Source organism: Lissotriton vulgaris, unplaced genomic scaffold (genome assembly GCF_964263255.1).
Source record: "Lissotriton vulgaris unplaced genomic scaffold, aLisVul1.2 SCAFFOLD_1376, whole genome shotgun sequence".
Lineage (NCBI taxonomy): Eukaryota > Metazoa > Chordata > Amphibia > Caudata > Salamandridae > Lissotriton > Lissotriton vulgaris.
In genome coordinates, this window is record NW_028254681.1 from 1 (window position 1) to 20,517 (window position 20,517).

The window sequence follows — 20,517 nt, forward strand, 5'->3', positions numbered from 1 at the left end:
GGAGGGCGCCTGCGCCACTCGCTCATGTAAAACCGCCACACCTTTCGGACCCACACGTGCCCTGTCCTGAATATACCATTTCCATTTAATCACACTAGCCTCCTGAGCATGTCCAATTCGATGGGACTTCGGTGAACTCAAAACCCACTGCATGATGGGAATTTCAGGCCTCAAAATAACAGCATGACCTAAAGTCAATTGCTCGGTATCCACCAGAGCCCAGTAACAAGCAAGCAACTGTTTTTCAAAAGGTGAGTAGCGCTCACCAGCCTCTGGCAACTTTTTGGTCCAAAAACCTAATGGCACTTTTTGTCTGCCTTGCTTCTGCCACAAACTCCAATTGGCATACAGACCTTCCACGGACACATTCAAATCCACATCACCGTCACTCACGGGCCACAAATCCAAAGCATACTGAATAGCTTCTTTAGCCAAATCAAAAGCAGTCTGTTGAGGTTCACCCCACTCAAACGCATTCTTTTTACGAGCGACTCGATACAATGGAGCCAAGATTTGACTCAAATGGGGAATATGTTGACGCCAAAATCCAAACAACCCAATGAAGGATTGCGCCTCTTTCCTATTTCTGGGAACAGCAAAATCAAGTATTTTACGTTTAACTTGTGGGATCACCTCTCTGTGACCCTCATGCCAATTAATTCCTAAAAATTTTACAGCTTGAGATGGAGTTTGTAATTTGTCAGGATTGATTTCCCAACCTTTTGCTCGCAAACAATCAATGATCTGATCTAAATGAGACTGTACTTGGTCTTGCGTTTCACCTTGAATCAAAATGTCGTCAATATAATGACAAACCTGAACTTGTGGAATCGTAGGCACTTCAGATAAATGTTCCGCCACCAGCCGGTGACAGATCGTAGGGCTATGTACATAGCCTTGAGGAAGACTCCGGAACGTCATTTGACGTCCATTCCATGTAAAACTGAATTGTTCCTGGCATTCGGGGGCAATTGGAATCGAAAAGAATGCATTAGCAATATCGATAGAAGCATACCATGTACCTGGATGCTTTTGAATTCTTTCAATCAGTGTAACAATGTCAGGCACTGCCACAGTCAATTTAGGCGTATGTTTGTTCAATTCTCGATAATCAACAGTCATGCGCCAAGAATTGTCACTTTTGCGCACGGGCCAAACAGGATTATTCCAAGCGGATGTGACCGGAGTAATGACCCCTGCCTCAACCAAATCCTGAATCGTAGCTGTAATTTCTTCATGACCACCTGGGATGCGATATTGTTTCTGAGAAATCACTTTCGTTGCTAAAGGGATCTTAATAGGTGGCATGCATAAACGGCCAACCCGTACGGGTCTGGTCGAAATGTACTGTCTAGTACCAAACTGATAGTAACCATCATCCAAATGCAAAGTCATACCTTTCAAAATGTCAATTCCAATAATGTATTCCAAAAGTGGCACAACCAACACAGAGTATTCTCTACGAGGAATCCTACCAATTTTAATCTCAAGTGCAGTCTGAACTGCGGGTGTTTCTTTACCACCCAAACCGGTAATTGTGAAAAACTGTCCATGAAATTTTCTTGACTTACCATGAATTAAAGTGGCCTCCGCCCCAGTATCAACCAACGCTCGGGCCCTTTGGATATTACGATGTTTCCAAAAAATCTCAATATCTACATAGAGTCTGTAATCTCTGTGGGCCCACCTGCGTACCGGAGCTTGACCTATTTCCTAGTCATTTTTCCTGCGTTCCGTCAGCCAAGACAGATCAGGGTAAATGCTCTCAGTTTTCTTGGGTATTAGAATTTCTTGTTCATATCCGTCTCTAGTACGAAACGGGTTAGTGTCAGATTCAAAAAGTTGTGAGTTACGATCAGAGAGTCTGTTACGATCCTCTCTCTTTCTTACGTCAGGGGAATAACTCCTTGCATCTCTACGTCTGCTAGAACCACGATCATCTCTTCCCCTCTCACGATCATCCTCTCTCCCCCTCCCATCAGTACGACGGGGGGAACCACCGCGTTCATAGCGCCGATCATCACGGCGATCAGTATTCACACGTTGTCTCTCATCACCACTGTCATCCGAATCACGATCATACTCATTCTTTCGCACACGACGGGCACCTTCCTTCCGATCCAAACCACGCTTACGAAACATATCCCATAGGATATTATTAGGTTCACCATCGATCTCTTCCCTTTTGACACCATCAGCAATGAGAGCAAGAAACATGTCACGTCTAGAGAACTTATAGTCCCCACCAGTACGACCCTCAGGTCGGGATTGTCTTTCAGGTTTAAACCATTCGCCCAACTCACCAAGCTGACGAACAGACTCAAGCACAGCAGACAAAGGATTGCCAGTTTGGTTAATCAATAATGTCATCATGACCTGCTTGTAAGCAACAGGAGAAGTACGTATAATGCGGTTACGCACAGAAGATGTTAAAAGACCATCCAATAATCTGTCAGCAGTACTAAGGAAGATACAGGTTTTCATGACTTCTTCCTTTAAACGTTGCGACGCATCGCGCAGAGTATACCACGGCTTTTCATCAGTGGGCCAATCAGACTCTGTTGGATATTTATGATTACAGCCATCAGACGCAAGCTGGAGCAATGAAATTTGGGCATTACCATTATAATTCCGAAAATGGTCCTGAATAGTAGAATCAGAACTCAAAGAGCAAAATCGTAAACAGTCAACAGCATCAAGCATAATACCGGAAGCGCCAAGCTCATAAAGACGCACCATCCAGGTAAGCAAGGTTTCACCAGGTCGTTGTTTAAATCGTTGCAGGATGTCACTGATCTCCTGCTGAGTAAAATCTTCAATACAGTCAAGAGCGATACCACCCGGATTACCAGGGGCTTGTTGTAATTTCCGCCGAAAGATCGGGTGAGCAGAAACTGCGGGAAGAGCTTCCGAGGAAGCCCGCATCTTAGATTTGACAGAACAATCAGGGCAAACTACGTCATCCGCACGGGAAGAACGAGCACGGTCACAGTCGGGAGTCAAATCAATGCAAGAAGCAGATTTACAATCACGTCCGGAGCGAGAAGCCTCGCGCTTGTCACCCTCCTCTGCCGAGGAGTCAGAAGTATGAGAATCCCAGATATTACCGTCCCACTCATCGGGGTTCCAATCCATTCCAGCTTTTGCTACAATCATACGCACTTTGCGTGAAGACACACGTCCACGACGATGTTTATACTTATATCGTGCAATACGGACCGCAGCTCTTTCGGCAATGGTCTGATATGTTTCAAGTTTGTCGGCAAGCAGTTTATTTTGACAACGCAAAAGAGTATGCGCATTTTGCAACTCAACACACTGTCCTTCCGTATCTTTAAATTGTTTCTGTAGTTGAACAAACTTCTCATGCAATATTCTGTATGCATTAAGAATAATCCACCCTCTGCGTCCTAAAATAGGAAGCTCATCACCCTTCACAATTGGCGCTTTCTGCAAGCATGAAATCACATCGGCAGGCTCCGCCTGCTCCAAGCATGAAGACCAATTTTCACTAAAACCAGTAGAATCAGCCCACTCACGGGCCAAGGCCTCGTAAGGCGTAGACTCCCAGCCGGGAATCTGAATCGGTAATTTGAAAACCGACGATGATTTTTTCGGAAACATAATAACACGCAAAAAATTATATACACAATTATAAACAAAATTTTATACGTACAAGCCGAGCGCAAACCAACTAGATTAAAACAACACAATGCACACAGGCTTCGTAAACAGTTCGTGACGCCAGATGTAATGGCTGGATTTTCTGTTTAGATGGGATCAGCCCCCAGGGGCCCCTGTGACCCAGCCAAAACGTACTCACCTTCCCTTCTTAGATCGTATTCACAATGAGTAGATATACAGATAAATATACAGATCGCACCTAAGAATGGGGAATGACAATATACATATATGGATTTTCTACAATATCTTATTCACATCGGTTGGCCTCGCGGTCACTCTGACCCAGACCGTTCTACCCCAGGGCAGATCTGACACACAATCCGGCGTGTCTACACACGGGCCTGCAGAACCCAATGCTCCCTTTTCCAAATCGTTCGCGATCCTGCGAAACCTACACGACGGTATCCCTCCCGTCGCTCTCATTTGTTTTAAGCCACAATCTGGTGGATTTACACGACGGTGTCCCTCCCGTCGCTCTCATTAACGCCGCATATCAACGACGACCACATTCCTATGAAACATTATTGGGATAATATCTCAGCAATCTACTTAGGATAAAACTAAAATAATAACTTTGGATATGGATTCAAATTGTATAGTGTACTCCGTGCTCATGACATCAAAGGTCCACTCACTCCCTCTTTATTTGGTTACTATTCGTCTGATCGGGATTTCTCATCCGTTCGCCTAAACAATGCCCAACTAGAAGTGCCATTTACCAAGATCGAACACAAGCACCAGGTACACGTTAATTCTATATGAATTAGGATATTTATTAACAATAAACATAAATCACATTACTATGCAGCATTACATTTGCAAAGGAAATAAAAGATAAAGGTTAGGGTGCACATACTATAAGAATCGGTCGGACTTCACCTGGTTAATGGGAAATCGGGACTCGGCAGTCATCTAGGCTCCTGTCTCGTCTCTGGGTCCTGGCTCGCCTTGCAGTCACCCTCAGCCGTCACAAGTACACGTCTGCACTGCTAGGCTCAAACTCGTCTGCTCTCCCTCAGGACCTCGGAACCTTGCTGTTAATTAGCTACCGTCTCTCTCTCTCTCTGCATTAGTGCGCTCCGCGCCACTTCTCGTTCAGTCTATCTTCAGAGAGTTTCGGTCTTAAATCTTTCTCCGACTTCAAAGATGGCGACTCGTCCACCATGAAAGTGAATAATGGCAGAGATGCTAACGGCTAGATGCCGCCTACGGACTAACTGACTGAAAGACTAACACCTTCGCTAATATCAAAGCCCGTTCCTTCATGGAAATTCACGGCCAGTAACCTGCCGCCCACCAAATTCTTGTACCTCCCCGTACCAAGGACACTTTCCCAGCCGGCCGGCCTGAAGTTGTGTCTTCGGAGTGGAGAAAAATACATTCCTTCGATAAGGGTCAGCCTGAACCGGTTCTCTCCAAGCGAACAACAGCTTAAAACTAAAACATCACTCTTAACCTAGAAAGCCTTCTCGAGCTACCAGGCAGAAAGCAAAATGGAGTCTGTCTCGCTTAAGGCCTACGGAGCCCATAATATGCATAGCTCCATGAGAAACAGATCGGCATGTTAGCAAATGAGTAAATCATGACTAATACTTATATATCTAACCCCTCACTTAAATTCATAAGCCTTACTCTAAGGGAAATGGCACGAAAATGCCCTTATATCTATAAGACAGGGTCCCTGTCTATCGGCCTAATCCCTATGCTATGGGGGTGATAGGCTGGAGTCACTCTCTATCATTCTCCTTCTCCAGAGAGCTAGCAAAAAGACAGCCATAACATTACACCCCTTGACTCCAGTCTATTAACCACCAACTAAATGGAACTAACGTCAGTAGACGAATAATATGAAACAAAACTAACTGATCTACGACTCTTTGTAAGTCTAAAAAATTGTAGCAGGGAAGGGATACACTGAATGAAGCAGCAAATCGCTATAAGGATGCAGACAATAATAATAACCCCTCCCAAAATTTGTCGTAAAAAATGCATGTCAGGGAGCCAATTAAAAAGCCAGTCAAAGAAACCCTGATCTATGTGTTCTCTAATTTCTGCAGTCAAGTCGTGGAGTTTATTAATATGGGACTGGATATCTTTAGAATGGTCAGACAAATTAAAACAGCACAGACCTTCAAAGTCAGAGCACTCATGCCCGTGTTTTAACAACAAATAATCGATTGCAGCACGATTTTGCAAAATAGCTCTACGTTCACCTTGGGAATCTAATAATAAATCTGACAAAACAGTAGAAGTTTGATTGATCGATTTGACCATCCAGCAGGCCATTTTGCCGATTGTTTTGGCATTATAAACGGCCAATGCAGGAACACCAATAATAGAAAAAGCTAAACCAAGATATTCTGATCTGGAAAAAAGATGAACAGAGGAATCACAGTCTTCATGTAAGGACATTGAGTCTCTAATAATACGGGAATGGGAAGGAGGATGTGAAGAAAACATTAGCAAACTTAATCTAGTGATGGCACATGGGCCACCAGAAATATTCGCAGGAATATAGGGCCAAGATGAATTCCCGCAAGAAAAGAGCCATCCAGCTGGTAACAACATTGAACGATAATGGCTAGTGGCTACAACTAAACTTTTACAAGTCATATTGTTCTTCACTGAAAGGCATGAGTTAGGAAGTCTTTTTAAGCATAGCAAACGTTGATGAAATGAAAAAGTAGTAGCGGCTTGGAGTTTCAACCGCAAACATTCAGAGATGGCTTTAGGATTACAGGTCATGATAAAACAAAGATCACCAGGGGTAATATTAAAAGTAGTAATTCTGGAATTAATAAGAACATCCTGGTCTGGAAGAAGAGTACATGAGGGACAAAATTCATGGGCCAAGAAGTCGCCCAAAATGACATTAGGTCGGGCATTGGATACATTAAACACATGATGAAGGGTTTCAGTAGATGCAGGGACAGCAACCAAACAGGTCGATAAAATGTCAGTAACAGATTTCATGGGGGTAAGGCAAAAATGTGGAGAGTTCGTCACTCGTTTAGCGAGTGTGATCCAAAAATTAGATGACGTCCGCCACACAGATCGCGCAGCTCTTGTTATCCCATCACTCGGCGTCGGTAGATCCTCTCCTCTCCCGGCGTAGCAGGCCAAAAGGAGTCCAACGCCGACACATCCTGCAGCAGCAGTCCAGAGAATGATCTGAAAGAATACAAACACAGGCCTTAATCATTCTCGTAAGTAACATTTATCAGCTGGGACAGCTTCCCAGCCATCTTTCCCTGGCTTCATCACCAAAACGGTGTTGTCATGACCGGTCGCAATAATATCAGCCTGTTCAGGAGGATTTTTAGGCGATTGCACCCATATTTTAGCTCCAGGAAGATCAGATGAACCGAAGCCTTTTTGTCCTCGCACAGTCAGCAACGTTGGGGCAGAGCCTTTTTTGATCTCACCACTGAAGACAGGCATAATCAATAACTGAGCAACACGGTCAGACTTTTTGATAAATAAATCCGTCTCACTGCTATTAAGCAAGAGAACCTTAATCTCTCCCTGATAATCACTGTCGATCACTCCTCCGAGTACTTGAACACCTTTCAGGGCCAGGCCAGATCTAGGGGCAATTAATCCGAAACTACCGGCAGGTATAGAGACACCGATGCCAGTTTCAACAATTATTCGATCTTTTCCTGGGAAGTGTGCATCATTTAAAGCATGCAGGTCGAGGCCTGCGGAACCTGGGGTTGCTCTACACGGAGCCAAAGCACCGGGGGTAATTTCCCAATATGTGACCATAGTTGCAATAGAATTGGGTTTCGCATCAATATGTGGAGGAAACAAACGCATCAAAGGAGTTTCAGCATGTAACAAAGGACGATTGTTCAAAATAAGTAAAGCTTGAAGTAGGACATCTCTCCACTGACTGTAACGATCATCAGTCAACTTGCGCAACTGTTCTTTCAACAAGCCATTCATTCTCTCAATCAGTCCTGAAGCTTGTGGATAATATGGAATATGAAACACCCAATCAATATTGCTCTCCATACAGAATTCCTGCACCAATCTTCCACGAAAGTGGGATGCATTGTCTGATTGAATTTGGAATGGGACACCATAGTACAGAATAATCAGCTCCAGGGTTTTAATCGTATTCACTTGGGTAGCATTCTTGCAAGGGAAAGCGACCAAAAGGCCACTATAAGTATCAACTACTGTACAAATGTATTGACAATTTCTGCTCATGGGGAGCGGACCAATATAATCAATCTGCCAAATTTGGGCGGGCAATTTACCTCGATGTAAGTGACCTCGAACAATTTGAGGCACCTCTTTCTTTCTAGAATGCTGGCAAATGGGACAATGTAAAATGGCATCTTTAATTAAAGAAAAGGGAATATGAATTCCTCTATCAGCAGCCCACCTGTTAGTGGCTTTCTCTCCAAAATGTCCTGCTTTCTGATGGGCCCATTTCGCCAATCCCGCCAAATCAGAATCTTGCATGTCAACCACTGCCTCAGAAATTTTAGACTGTTCATCTGCAATGTTATGGAAAAATTTGTCAAGGGAGTCAATTGGAGTATGAGCATCCACGTGAAAGATTGTTACAGTACTCTGCGGAAGCAGTTCCCAAATTTCTCGCCACAGTTCTTTACCCCACAACTCTTTGGAGTGTAATTCCCAATTATGCGAGTGCCATGTAGGCAGCCACACCGCTAGTCCATTTGCAGTGGACCAAGAATCAGTAAAAATATGACATGTACCTGGTAACTCCTGTTTCAAAACTTGGTAAACTGCATAGAGTTCAGCATATTGACTACTCTTACCGTCTCCAGTTGTGCTCAATAATTTCTTTGTAATCGGGTTATAGGAGACAGCTTTCCAATGTCTCTTGTCACCAATGAACTTCGCAGAACCATCCGTAAACCACACATGTTTTCTATCCTCCGCGGACAGATCATCAAATGATTTACCCCACTTCACGGGAGACTCCTGCACTAAGGGAACCGAACGCTCACTTTCAGCCTCATTGGAGGGCGCCTGCGCCACTCGCTCATGTAAAACCGCCACACCTTTCGGACCCACACGTGCCCTGTCCTGAATATACCATTTCCATTTAATCACACTAGCCTCCTGAGCATGTCCAATTCGATGGGACTTCGGTGAACTCAAAACCCACTGCATGATGGGAATTTCAGGCCTCAAAATAACAGCATGACCTAAAGTCAATTGCTCGGTATCCACCAGAGCCCAGTAACAAGCAAGCAACTGTTTTTCAAAAGGTGAGTAGCGCTCACCAGCCTCTGGCAACTTTTTGGTCCAAAAACCTAATGGCACTTTTTGTCTGCCTTGCTTCTGCCACAAACTCCAATTGGCATACAGACCTTCCACGGACACATTCAAATCCACATCACCGTCACTCACGGGCCACAAATCCAAAGCATACTGAATAGCTTCTTTAGCCAAATCAAAAGCAGTCTGTTGAGGTTCACCCCACTCAAACGCATTCTTTTTACGAGCGACTCGATACAATGGAGCCAAGATTTGACTCAAATGGGGAATATGTTGACGCCAAAATCCAAACAACCCAATGAAGGATTGCGCCTCTTTCCTATTTCTGGGAACAGCAAAATCAAGTATTTTACGTTTAACTTGTGGGATCACCTCTCTGTGACCCTCATGCCAATTAATTCCTAAAAATTTTACAGCTTGAGATGGAGTTTGTAATTTGTCAGGATTGATTTCCCAACCTTTTGCTCGCAAACAATCAATGATCTGATCTAAATGAGACTGTACTTGGTCTTGCGTTTCACCTTGAATCAAAATGTCGTCAATATAATGACAAACCTGAACTTGTGGAATCGTAGGCACTTCAGATAAATGTTCCGCCACCAGCCGGTGACAGATCGTAGGGCTATGTACATAGCCTTGAGGAAGACTCCGGAACGTCATTTGACGTCCATTCCATGTAAAACTGAATTGTTCCTGGCATTCGGGGGCAATTGGAATCGAAAAGAATGCATTAGCAATATCGATAGAAGCATACCATGTACCTGGATGCTTTTGAATTCTTTCAATCAGTGTAACAATGTCAGGCACTGCCACAGTCAATTTAGGCGTATGTTTGTTCAATTCTCGATAATCAACAGTCATGCGCCAAGAATTGTCACTTTTGCGCACGGGCCAAACAGGATTATTCCAAGCGGATGTGACCGGAGTAATGACCCCTGCCTCAACCAAATCCTGAATCGTAGCTGTAATTTCTTCATGACCACCTGGGATGCGATATTGTTTCTGAGAAATCACTTTCGTTGCTAAAGGGATCTTAATAGGTGGCATGCATAAACGGCCAACCCGTACGGGTCTGGTCGAAATGTACTGTCTAGTACCAAACTGATAGTAACCATCATCCAAATGCAAAGTCATACCTTTCAAAATGTCAATTCCAATAATGTATTCCAAAAGTGGCACAACCAACACAGAGTATTCTCTACGAGGAATCCTACCAATTTTAATCTCAAGTGCAGTCTGAACTGCGGGTGTTTCTTTACCACCCAAACCGGTAATTGTGAAAAACTGTCCATGAAATTTTCTTGACTTACCATGAATTAAAGTGGCCTCCGCCCCAGTATCAACCAACGCTCGGGCCCTTTGGATATTACGATGTTTCCAAAAAATCTCAATATCTACATAGAGTCTGTAATCTCTGTGGGCCCACCTGCGTACCGGAGCTTGACCTATTTCCTAGTCATTTTTCCTGCGTTCCGTCAGCCAAGACAGATCAGGGTAAATGCTCTCAGTTTTCTTGGGTATTAGAATTTCTTGTTCATATCCGTCTCTAGTACGAAACGGGTTAGTGTCAGATTCAAAAAGTTGTGAGTTACGATCAGAGAGTCTGTTACGATCCTCTCTCTTTCTTACGTCAGGGGAATAACTCCTTGCATCTCTACGTCTGCTAGAACCACGATCATCTCTTCCCCTCTCACGATCATCCTCTCTCCCCCTCCCATCAGTACGACGGGGGGAACCACCGCGTTCATAGCGCCGATCATCACGGCGATCAGTATTCACACGTTGTCTCTCATCACCACTGTCATCCGAATCACGATCATACTCATTCTTTCGCACACGACGGGCACCTTCCTTCCGATCCAAACCACGCTTACGAAACATATCCCATAGGATATTATTAGGTTCACCATCGATCTCTTCCCTTTTGACACCATCAGCAATGAGAGCAAGAAACATGTCACGTCTAGAGAACTTATAGTCCCCACCAGTACGACCCTCAGGTCGGGATTGTCTTTCAGGTTTAAACCATTCGCCCAACTCACCAAGCTGACGAACAGACTCAAGCACAGCAGACAAAGGATTGCCAGTTTGGTTAATCAATAATGTCATCATGACCTGCTTGTAAGCAACAGGAGAAGTACGTATAATGCGGTTACGCACAGAAGATGTTAAAAGACCATCCAATAATCTGTCAGCAGTACTAAGGAAGATACAGGTTTTCATGACTTTTTCCTTTAAACGTTGCGACGCATCGCGCAGAGTATACCACGGCTTTTCATCAGTGGGCCAATCAGACTCTGTTGGATATTTATGATTACAGCCATCAGACGCAAGCTGGAGCAATGAAATTTGGGCATTACCATTATAATTCCGAAAATGGTCCTGAATAGTAGAATCAGAACTCAAAGAGCGAAATCGTAAACAGTCAACAGCATCAAGCATAATACCGGAAGCGCCAAGCTCATAAAGACGCACCATCCAGGTAAGCAAGGTTTCACCAGGTCGTTGTTTAAATCGTTGCAGGATGTCACTGATCTCCTGCTGAGTAAAATCTTCAATACAGTCAAGAGCGATACCACCCGGATTACCAGGGGCTTGTTGTAATTTCCGCCGAAAGATCGGGTGAGCAGAAACTGCGGGAAGAGCTTCCGAGGAAGCCCGCATCTTAGATTTGACAGAACAATCAGGGCAAACTACGTCATCCGCACGGGAAGAACGAGCACGGTCACAGTCGGGAGTCAAATCAATGCAAGAAGCAGATTTACAATCACGTCCGGAGCGAGAAGCCTCGCGCTTGTCACCCTCCTCTGCCGAGGAGTCAGAAGTATGAGAATCCCAGATATTACCGTCCCACTCATCGGGGTTCCAATCCATTCCAGCTTTTGCTACAATCATACGCACTTTGCGTGAAGACACACGTCCACGACGATGTTTATACTTATATCGTGCAATACGGACCGCAGCTCTTTCGGCAATGGTCTGATATGTTTCAAGTTTGTCGGCAAGCAGTTTATTTTGACAACGCAAAAGAGTATGCGCATTTTGCAACTCAACACACTGTCCTTCCGTATCTTTAAATTGTTTCTGTAGTTGAACAAACTTCTCATGCAATATTCTGTATGCATTAAGAATAATCCACCCTCTGCGTCCTAAAATAGGAAGCTCATCACCCTTCACAATTGGCGCTTTCTGCAAGCATGAAATCACATCGGCAGGCTCCGCCTGCTCCAAGCATGAAGACCAATTTTCACTCAAACCAGTAGAATCAGCCCACTCACGGGCCAAGGCCTCGTAAGGCGTAGACTCCCAGCCGGGAATCTGAATCGGTAATTTGAAAACCGACGATGATTTTTTCGGAAACATAATAACACGCAAAAAATTATATACACAATTATAAACAAAATTTTATACGTACAAGCCGAGCGCAAACCAACTAGATTAAAACAACACAATTCACACAGGCTTCGTAAACAGTTCGTGACGCCAGATGTAATGGCTGGATTTTCTGTTTAGATGGGATCAGCCCCCAGGGGCCCCTGTGACCCAGCCAAAACGTACTCACCTTCCCTTCTTAGATCGTATTCACAATGAGTAGATATACAGATAAATATACAGATCGCACCTAAGAATGGGGAATGACAATATACATATATGGATTTTCTACAATATCTTATTCACATCGGTTGGCCTCGCGGTCACTCTGACCCAGACCGTTCTACCCCAGGGCAGATCTGACACACAATCCGGCGTGTCTACACACGGGCCTGCAGAACCCAATGCTCCCTTTTCCAAATCGTTCGCGATCCTGCGAAACCTACACGACGGTATCCCTCCCGTCGCTCTCATTTGTTTTAAGCCACAATCTGGTGGATTTACACGACGGTGTCCCTCCCGTCGCTCTCATTAACGCCGCATATCAACGACGACCACATTCCTATGAAACATTATTGGGATAATATCTCAGCAATCTACTTAGGATAAAACTAAAATAATAACTTTGGATATGGATTCAAATTGTATAGTGTACTCCGTGCTCATGACATCAAAGGTCCACTCACTCCCTCTTTATTTGGTTACTATTCGTCTGATCGGGATTTCTCATCCGTTCGCCTAAACAATGCCCAACTAGAAGTGCCATTTACCAAGATCGAACACAAGCACCAGGTACACGTTAATTCTATATGAATTAGGATATTTATTAACAATAAACATAAATCACATTACTATGCAGCATTACATTTGCAAAGGAAATAAAAGATAAAGGTTAGGGTGCACATACTATAAGAATCGGTCGGACTTCACCTGGTTAATGGGAAATCGGGACTCGGCAGTCATCTAGGCTCCTGTCTCGTCTCTGGGTCCTGGCTCGCCTTGCAGTCACCCTCAGCCGTCACAAGTACACGTCTGCACTGCTAGGCTCAAACTCGTCTGCTCTCCCTCAGGACCTCGGAACCTTGCTGTTAATTAGCTACCGTCTCTCTCTCTCTCTGCATTAGTGCGCTCCGCGCCACTTCTCGTTCAGTCTATCTTCAGAGAGTTTCGGTCTTAAATCTTTCTCCGACTTCAAAGATGGCGACTCGTCCACCATGAAAGTGAATAATGGCAGAGATGCTAACGGCTAGATGCCGCCTACGGACTAACTGACTGAAAGACTAACACCTTCGCTAATATCAAAGCCCGTTCCTTCATGGAAATTCACGGCCAGTAACCTGCCGCCCACCAAATTCTTGTACCTCCCCGTACCAAGGACACTTTCCCAGCCGGCCGGCCTGAAGTTGTGTCTTCGGAGTGGAGAAAAATACATTCCTTCGATAAGGGTCAGCCTGAACCGGTTCTCCCCAAGCGAACAACAGCTTAAAACTAAAACATCACTCTTAACCTAGAAAGCCTTCTCGAGCTACCAGGCAGAAAGCAAAATGGAGTCTGTCTCGCTTAAGGCCTACGGAGCCCATAATATGCATAGCTCCATGAGAAACAGATCGGCATGTTAGCAAATGAGTAAATCATGACTAATACTTATATATCTAACCCCTCACTTAAATTCATAAGCCTTACTCTAAGGGAAATGGCACGAAAATGCCCTTATATCTATAAGACAGGGTCCCTGTCTATCGGCCTAATCCCTATGCTATGGGGGTGATAGGCTGGAGTCACTCTCTATCATTCTCCTTCTCCAGAGAGCTAGCAAAAAGACAGCCATAACAGAAGTGCTTCCATAACACCATTGCACGCTTAGAGCTTTATAACAATAAGAACATGCAGTATTTCAGGAGGACCTTTACAATTAGAGGGTTCTGAGATTCAGCCACTAATCAATGGCGGCTGCATATGCTCATGATTGTAGGGGTAAGCATGCCAGGAAGTCCTGGTCTCTGGGGCACTCAGGAACCGTAGTCCCCAGCAAGTTTGAAAGCTGGTCCCCTCCTTGGATTCTTTCCGATTCATTGCAGACGCTGGCGAGAAGATGTCCCCAATCTGTCTCCGTCGATCATGGATGCCTCATCGAGCCCGGATTTGCCCATACAGAGGCACTTGGGGGTGAGGAGGGCTGCTTCCCACAAAGTGCCTTCCCATTTAGATATGGCACACGCCTGTCGGTATAAGGACTGTCCACTCCATGAAGCAATGGAACCAAGGAATTTGAGACCAAAAGTCCACACCAATTCAACCGCTGAACTGGTGCGGTGATGTAGATGATCCTGTTCTTTTGATCCCCTGGATACCCTACGAAAAGAAGGGGGGCACACTGTATGTCCATCTTACACCGTCAGTAGCCTCCTCCAGCAGGGGAATAGAAACTCAAGTAATAAAACCCAAAAAGTTTTTATTTTTATTTTTTATTCAGCTGTTCAATACCTATGGATCCTAATGTCTTCAGCCAATCGCAGAGCAGGTCTAATACAGGTCATTTTATTTGGGCACGCCTGTGGAGGTATAAGAAAGAATTACTGAACGCTCTGTTGTCCATCCTGAATACATAATTTCACCATTTTTCCTTTACTATTTAAAGTGTTATTTATCCAACAAGAAGTTTTTATCCTTCCTCAAATATAAAAGGGACAAGACATACAGCACCCTGAATATTACACAGGCTACTATTTTATGCAACAATGTTCTACTGTCGAGCGGTCCCGCCTTCCCTCAGGCCACAAAAAGAATCTTTTGTCAAGAAAGTAACAAAAAAGTTGCTACGAAAAAGTAGTTACATAAATATTGCTCCGTTGCAAAACACCCACGTTCTGTTGTTTTATTTTTCATTGTTTTTCAGAAAAAAAAGGTTTTCGGAGTGATGGCTTCTTCGCCGACTCAGTCAGTAAGCCCTCTAGAATTTTCTTATGTAATTCAGTCTTGCAGCTGAAATTGCAGCAGACTTTTAGCCTTTTCTTTTAGGGTGATATAGTCATGTTTCAATCTTAGTTTGCCTATTTTGGGCATCGATGAACTTGGGTTTCATTTTTGGATTTCACACTTATGTGTACAAGACAAGCACACCGCCCTTATTAAACATGGTAACTGTTTAGAATATGCACCACTGGTTGTCTGGAGTGGCCATTGGCTTCACAAAGTCAGAATGTAATTATGTTCACCATTTTCGCAGCCCAATGCTTGTTTATTTGCTTTTTGCCACCCTGATTAAGGCTCCAACAAATGTGATGACGAGCCGACACGTGTTGACATATATACATTGATTGTCACCTCAGTTAGTCAGTGGTACATACTCTAAATATATACTTGATTAATTATGGCAAAAAGTGAGAACACCAATCTAGAAGAAGCTGTTTCCATGCTAATGGGTGGTATGTTTTCGTTTTGGAGCATGTTTAATCGGCTGAGCAATCTTTTGTTTTTGCCACATATGATTCTGGTATCACAGTATACAAGAAATGCAAAAAACACCCCCAAAAAATAGTTGCTTATATTCTACAAAACCGGGTGGAATATTCAACAAGAGGTTTAAGTAAAATTGAATGACCCCTTTGGAACTCATTTGTGACAGCAAATTATTTTATACATAGTTGTAATAGTAACATAATTCTCAACCCAAATATCCACCAACCACCTAGTCCTTTCATACCTCATGGCAAAGAGTCTACAGTTTAATTTGCAACATTTAAAGGGGCCATCCAGTGAATGATGTCATTGTAGGTCTCAAAACCCAACCAGACATCAGCAAACAAGGGACCATCCCAGAATTTATTTATTTATTATTACAATTTGTAAAGTGCATACGTATGCCCATGGACGTCTTGGCACTAAGATTTCAGGCTTGAGATCTCTGAGTAACGGCAGCATATCACTAGAAAGAGGAAGAATGCAGGACTTGGAAAGAACTATTCGGTCACTTTGTTGTCACCGCAATGATTCAGGTCTACAATGCTAGATGCCTTAGAAGAACAGGGTTAGGAGACTGTTTGGGCGTCAAATTGTAAATATTGGGGTATGCGGTCACCTTACGGTACAGGAATAATGCCCGGTTTCTGATTTCCTCGATGAAGGCTCAGCCCGTCCCCTCCAGGGGACGATGGATGTTGTCCGGGAGCAGAAGGGACATGCTGTGCTCACTGCTTTCATCCGACACATTCACTGAGTTTGCAGAACATTCTAGAAAGAAGTAGAAAAGGTCAATTGGTTGTACCAAGTCTTCCTGCGTACTACATTCATCGGGCACAGGTAAACTATTTTAAAACCTATTGCACGCACTGCTAGCCAACTATCGTCTTAAGGAACACAATTTATTTATTCGGTTGTGGAGCGCCCAGAGATGCCCTGGATTGGACACGGCAATTCTTAAAATAGGAGTTGTCGATCTATAACTAAATATAGTGTAGCATTTGTCCCTGCTTTTTTGTCATGGCTATAAAAGACAGAAGTAACACAATGCCTTTTTAACCCCTTGCGTGCTTCTGTCGGCCATCGCGCACACTACCTTCGTAGTGCTGCGTACGTCCATTGGCCGACGCAGCCCCGCCGACTGCGCTGAACCGCCACACCGCGGCGGAATTGCTGCCGCGGTTAAGGAGACCATGAACAACAATCAAGGCACTGTTCATGATGCTACAGTGATGAAACTCCTCCAGATGATGTCATAAGGAAAGATCAAGACGTGGGTCAATTAATCATTGACAACAATCAAGGTACTGTTCCTGATGTTACAGTGATGAAACTACTCCTGATGATGTCATAAGGAAAGATCAAGGCTTGGTTCATTACATCATTGGCAACAGTCAAGGCATTGTTCATGATCCTTCAATGAGGAAACTCCTCTAGATGATGTCATAAGGAAAGGTCAAGACTTGGGTCAATTAATCATTGACTGATGTTACAGTGATGAAACTACTCCTGATGATGTCATAAGGAAAGATCAAGGCTTGGTTCATTACATCATTGGCAACAGTCAAGGCTTTGTTCATGATGCTACAGGTATGAAACTACTTCCTATGATGTCATAGGGACAGATCAATCTATGGTTGATTATGTAATTGACAACAATTAAGCTGTTGTTTATGGTGTCGTGAGTAGCAATCAGTCCAGTGTTTTGATGTCATGGACCATGATAACGCTCTTGCTGATGATGGTGGAGGATTTACTACTAGAATTAATATTGAAAACTAAAGCGAAACAGAGTGACAGACTTATTGGATAGCACCTCACTTTACTGCTGCAAATACATCTTTGAGAGTCGTGCACAACTCCTCCAGCACTTGTCACCCTTCAGTGCCACTAAGTACAGATTGAGATTTTTGTTGAACAGAAGGAGGTGCACTGGAAAAAATGTATTTAGTCCTTAGTTATTTCTTCAAAAATGTTCTTTATTTTAAATCAGAAAAAACAACCAACGCGTTTCATTCCCAAAATTAAACTGTGGAAGCTTCATCAAAACTTTTTCATATTCCTACAGATCCGTGGGAGGAGAGTCCTCACACTTATCAAGGTGTCAAGCTGTAAAATTGAAGCATACCGCTATCAGAAGGCAAAATATACTTTTAAGATGTATCCTCATGGCACATTAGAACTTTACCTTATTAAGCCCTGATGAAGTTCCACAGTTTCATTTTGGGAACAAAACACGTTGGCTGTTTTTTGTGATTTAAAATAAAGAAGGTTTTTGAAGAATTTACCACGGACTAAATTAATTTTTTTTCGGTGCACCTCTTTCTAATATCAGAATATTGTCTACAGAAAAATCATCTGACATAGATATTATATCATAAATATTGTGCAAAATTATTATGTACAGATTTTCTATATAACTCCGGGGCAATCTTTTTGTAGACTATATTTAGCAAAACCAAAGGGGATGATGGACGGAGTGTTGAACATTGCAAGCACTCACCCCCAGTCAACTGATCTGGGTTTAATCCATCAGAATTCTTTAGCTCACTCTGCCACCCCAGTTCAGACTATATTTAGGGCACCATCTTTAAGTCAGGCGATAATCTGACTACACACCACCTCTTTATTGATCCATTTCAGCTAGAGTCATAACATTAAGCACATCAGTCACAGGCCATTGGAGGAGATACTCACTCTCAGAGTGTTCAGGGCCGGCCACGTATTTGGAGTCCAAGTTGGCGCTGTCCTGACTCCCAACGCTGGATGTTCGGCTCATGACTGGAGCCAAATGGACTGTCCCAATGACAAGGGGCAACTCAAATTCTGCCCACACTAGACACTGTAGCACAACTCGAACCTTCCCAGGGTGTACGCAAGAGAGGAAACACAATTGTTAATAAAAATTAGATGATTCTAATGCAATGAATATAACTTTAATTTCCAATTCTGAACCGACCTGCAGAAAATGTTTACCATGGTTAAAGTAGGATTTTAACCCAAAAAATTCTCATTTAAAAAATGTAAAAGTCTCAAAAGGAAAGAGGTTCCTCGAACTGTTCCCTAAGATTTATTTGTGAAACCCGGTCTGGAGGGGAGAGCAGTTGGCATTCCCAATACAACTTGCAAAGGTGAACCATTTCCTTAAGGAGACCTCCCAAAATATCCCCCCTCTGATATATAGTCTCGATACCACAGGCAAACACTCCATTCTAATCACATATATTTACTGCAATGTAATAGCTAGATCTTTTTGGTTACCAACACAGTCTATGAACTCTCAACGAGGCCTGGGTGGTACATTACGTTCCGTTTACGGAATTTGGGTAATTTCACATTTTGCGGAGAACGCAGAATTGACAAAAATTCCGCGATACGCGGCTTCTCAGAATTTTTTGCTTGTCCGCGATTTCAAAATGCATGTTCATGAGATATTTCTCCCCAAGCACGCAAGCAGCATTCGCGAACAGAAAAAAGCACCGCAAACGAGCAGAACAAGCAATTCCGCTTGTTCGCTGAACTTTTGCGTGCTCGCAGAGATTTTTTACCATTTGGCGGAGCTTTGCATAGTGCGAACAAGCAAATTCCGCACACCCCTACTCTCAACAAAGGGCCCTCCGCCACAGACAACAGTCTTGGTTCCAACCATCTCACTTTTCAACCATAAGGCTTTTTTTTTCTTCTAGTCATCCCATAATTTGTTGTGTGTTCTACTACACACACCCGTCATCCCACATTTTTATCATCTCTGTGTCACTCATCTGACCTATTGCTTTGTTTGTTACTTGGTGCCTTGTACCGGGGAAAGTGCAGTGCCGGCCGACACAAACAAAAAGTTGTGTGACGGGTGGAGGGGGCACAGGGAGGAGCACAGGAGGGGGGACCGCATGAAAGCAGCATGGGGATTGGCCTGAGGGGGATGGTTTAACATTCACTCAGGCACAGGGAGACTGTGCTGTTTCTAGAACCTGGCTGTTAAATACAGCTGGGTTGGAGAAACTGCGCATATCTGTTTGGCCTGCCTAAGACGGCCAGCCAAACAGACATGCACTGCACACTTAAAAGTGCACATACCACTCCATTCTTCCTCCCTCCCATGGCTTGCCCCTCCCTACACACGCTGGCTCAGCCAGCAGCTGAAAAAGAAAACAATAATAAAATATACATTTATTTTTCAGCAGCTGGCTCAGAGCCAGTGGGGCGATGCTCCTCCGCCATTGAGGAGGAGCCGCCACTAGTAAAGTGCTTGCTTCCTGGCCCCAACATTGGCCAATAACACATCTTGCACTTGCGGGAATGTCTGGCTCAGGGAGTCATTGCAGCAGGAAGTTTGCTTTTAATTAATATTATGCGCAGTAGCGGAGCAGAAAAGGTCTCCCCTGCTGTTGGCCTGAATGACCCGGCAAAAGTGTAACCAACAAAATGTTTGGGTTCTTTGACTCTAGAATCATTGGAGAAAAATCCCATAGCCACAGGTATCTGGATAATTCTTACACCTTCAAAGTCCATTTGAAAATGTATTTGAGAATATGTGTCCTCAATAACCGACTAATTCCAAGGGAAGCAGGGTCAAGACTGATTTGCATAAGGCTAGGTCCAAAACTGTTTGGCATGGTGAACAAACAAACACTGGATTTAGGCCCAGATCTCTGTACTGGGGGTGAATGTTTGAGATTGTTCAGCATTCCGTCCATCAATTGTTCTTTTGGCATTTGTCTGCCAAGGACTTTTGCTGGGTGG

General features: G+C 43.8%; 1 pseudogene across 1 annotated transcript in view; it reads right to left on the minus strand.

Moving 5' to 3' along the window:
- Nucleotides 1-6,730: 6,730 nt before the first annotated feature.
- Nucleotides 6,731-20,517, minus strand: part of LOC147659461 (arrestin domain-containing protein 2-like) — a 57,196-nt pseudogene continuing 43,409 nt past the window's right edge. Inside the window, exons 6-8 of the transcript XR_015307239.1 lie at nt 18,475-18,637; nt 16,397-16,548; nt 6,731-6,855 (exon numbers count right to left, since the gene is read on the minus strand). The product of XR_015307239.1 is annotated as an arrestin domain-containing protein 2-like (transcript). The remainder of the gene's footprint in view (nt 6,856-16,396; nt 16,549-18,474; nt 18,638-20,517) is intronic.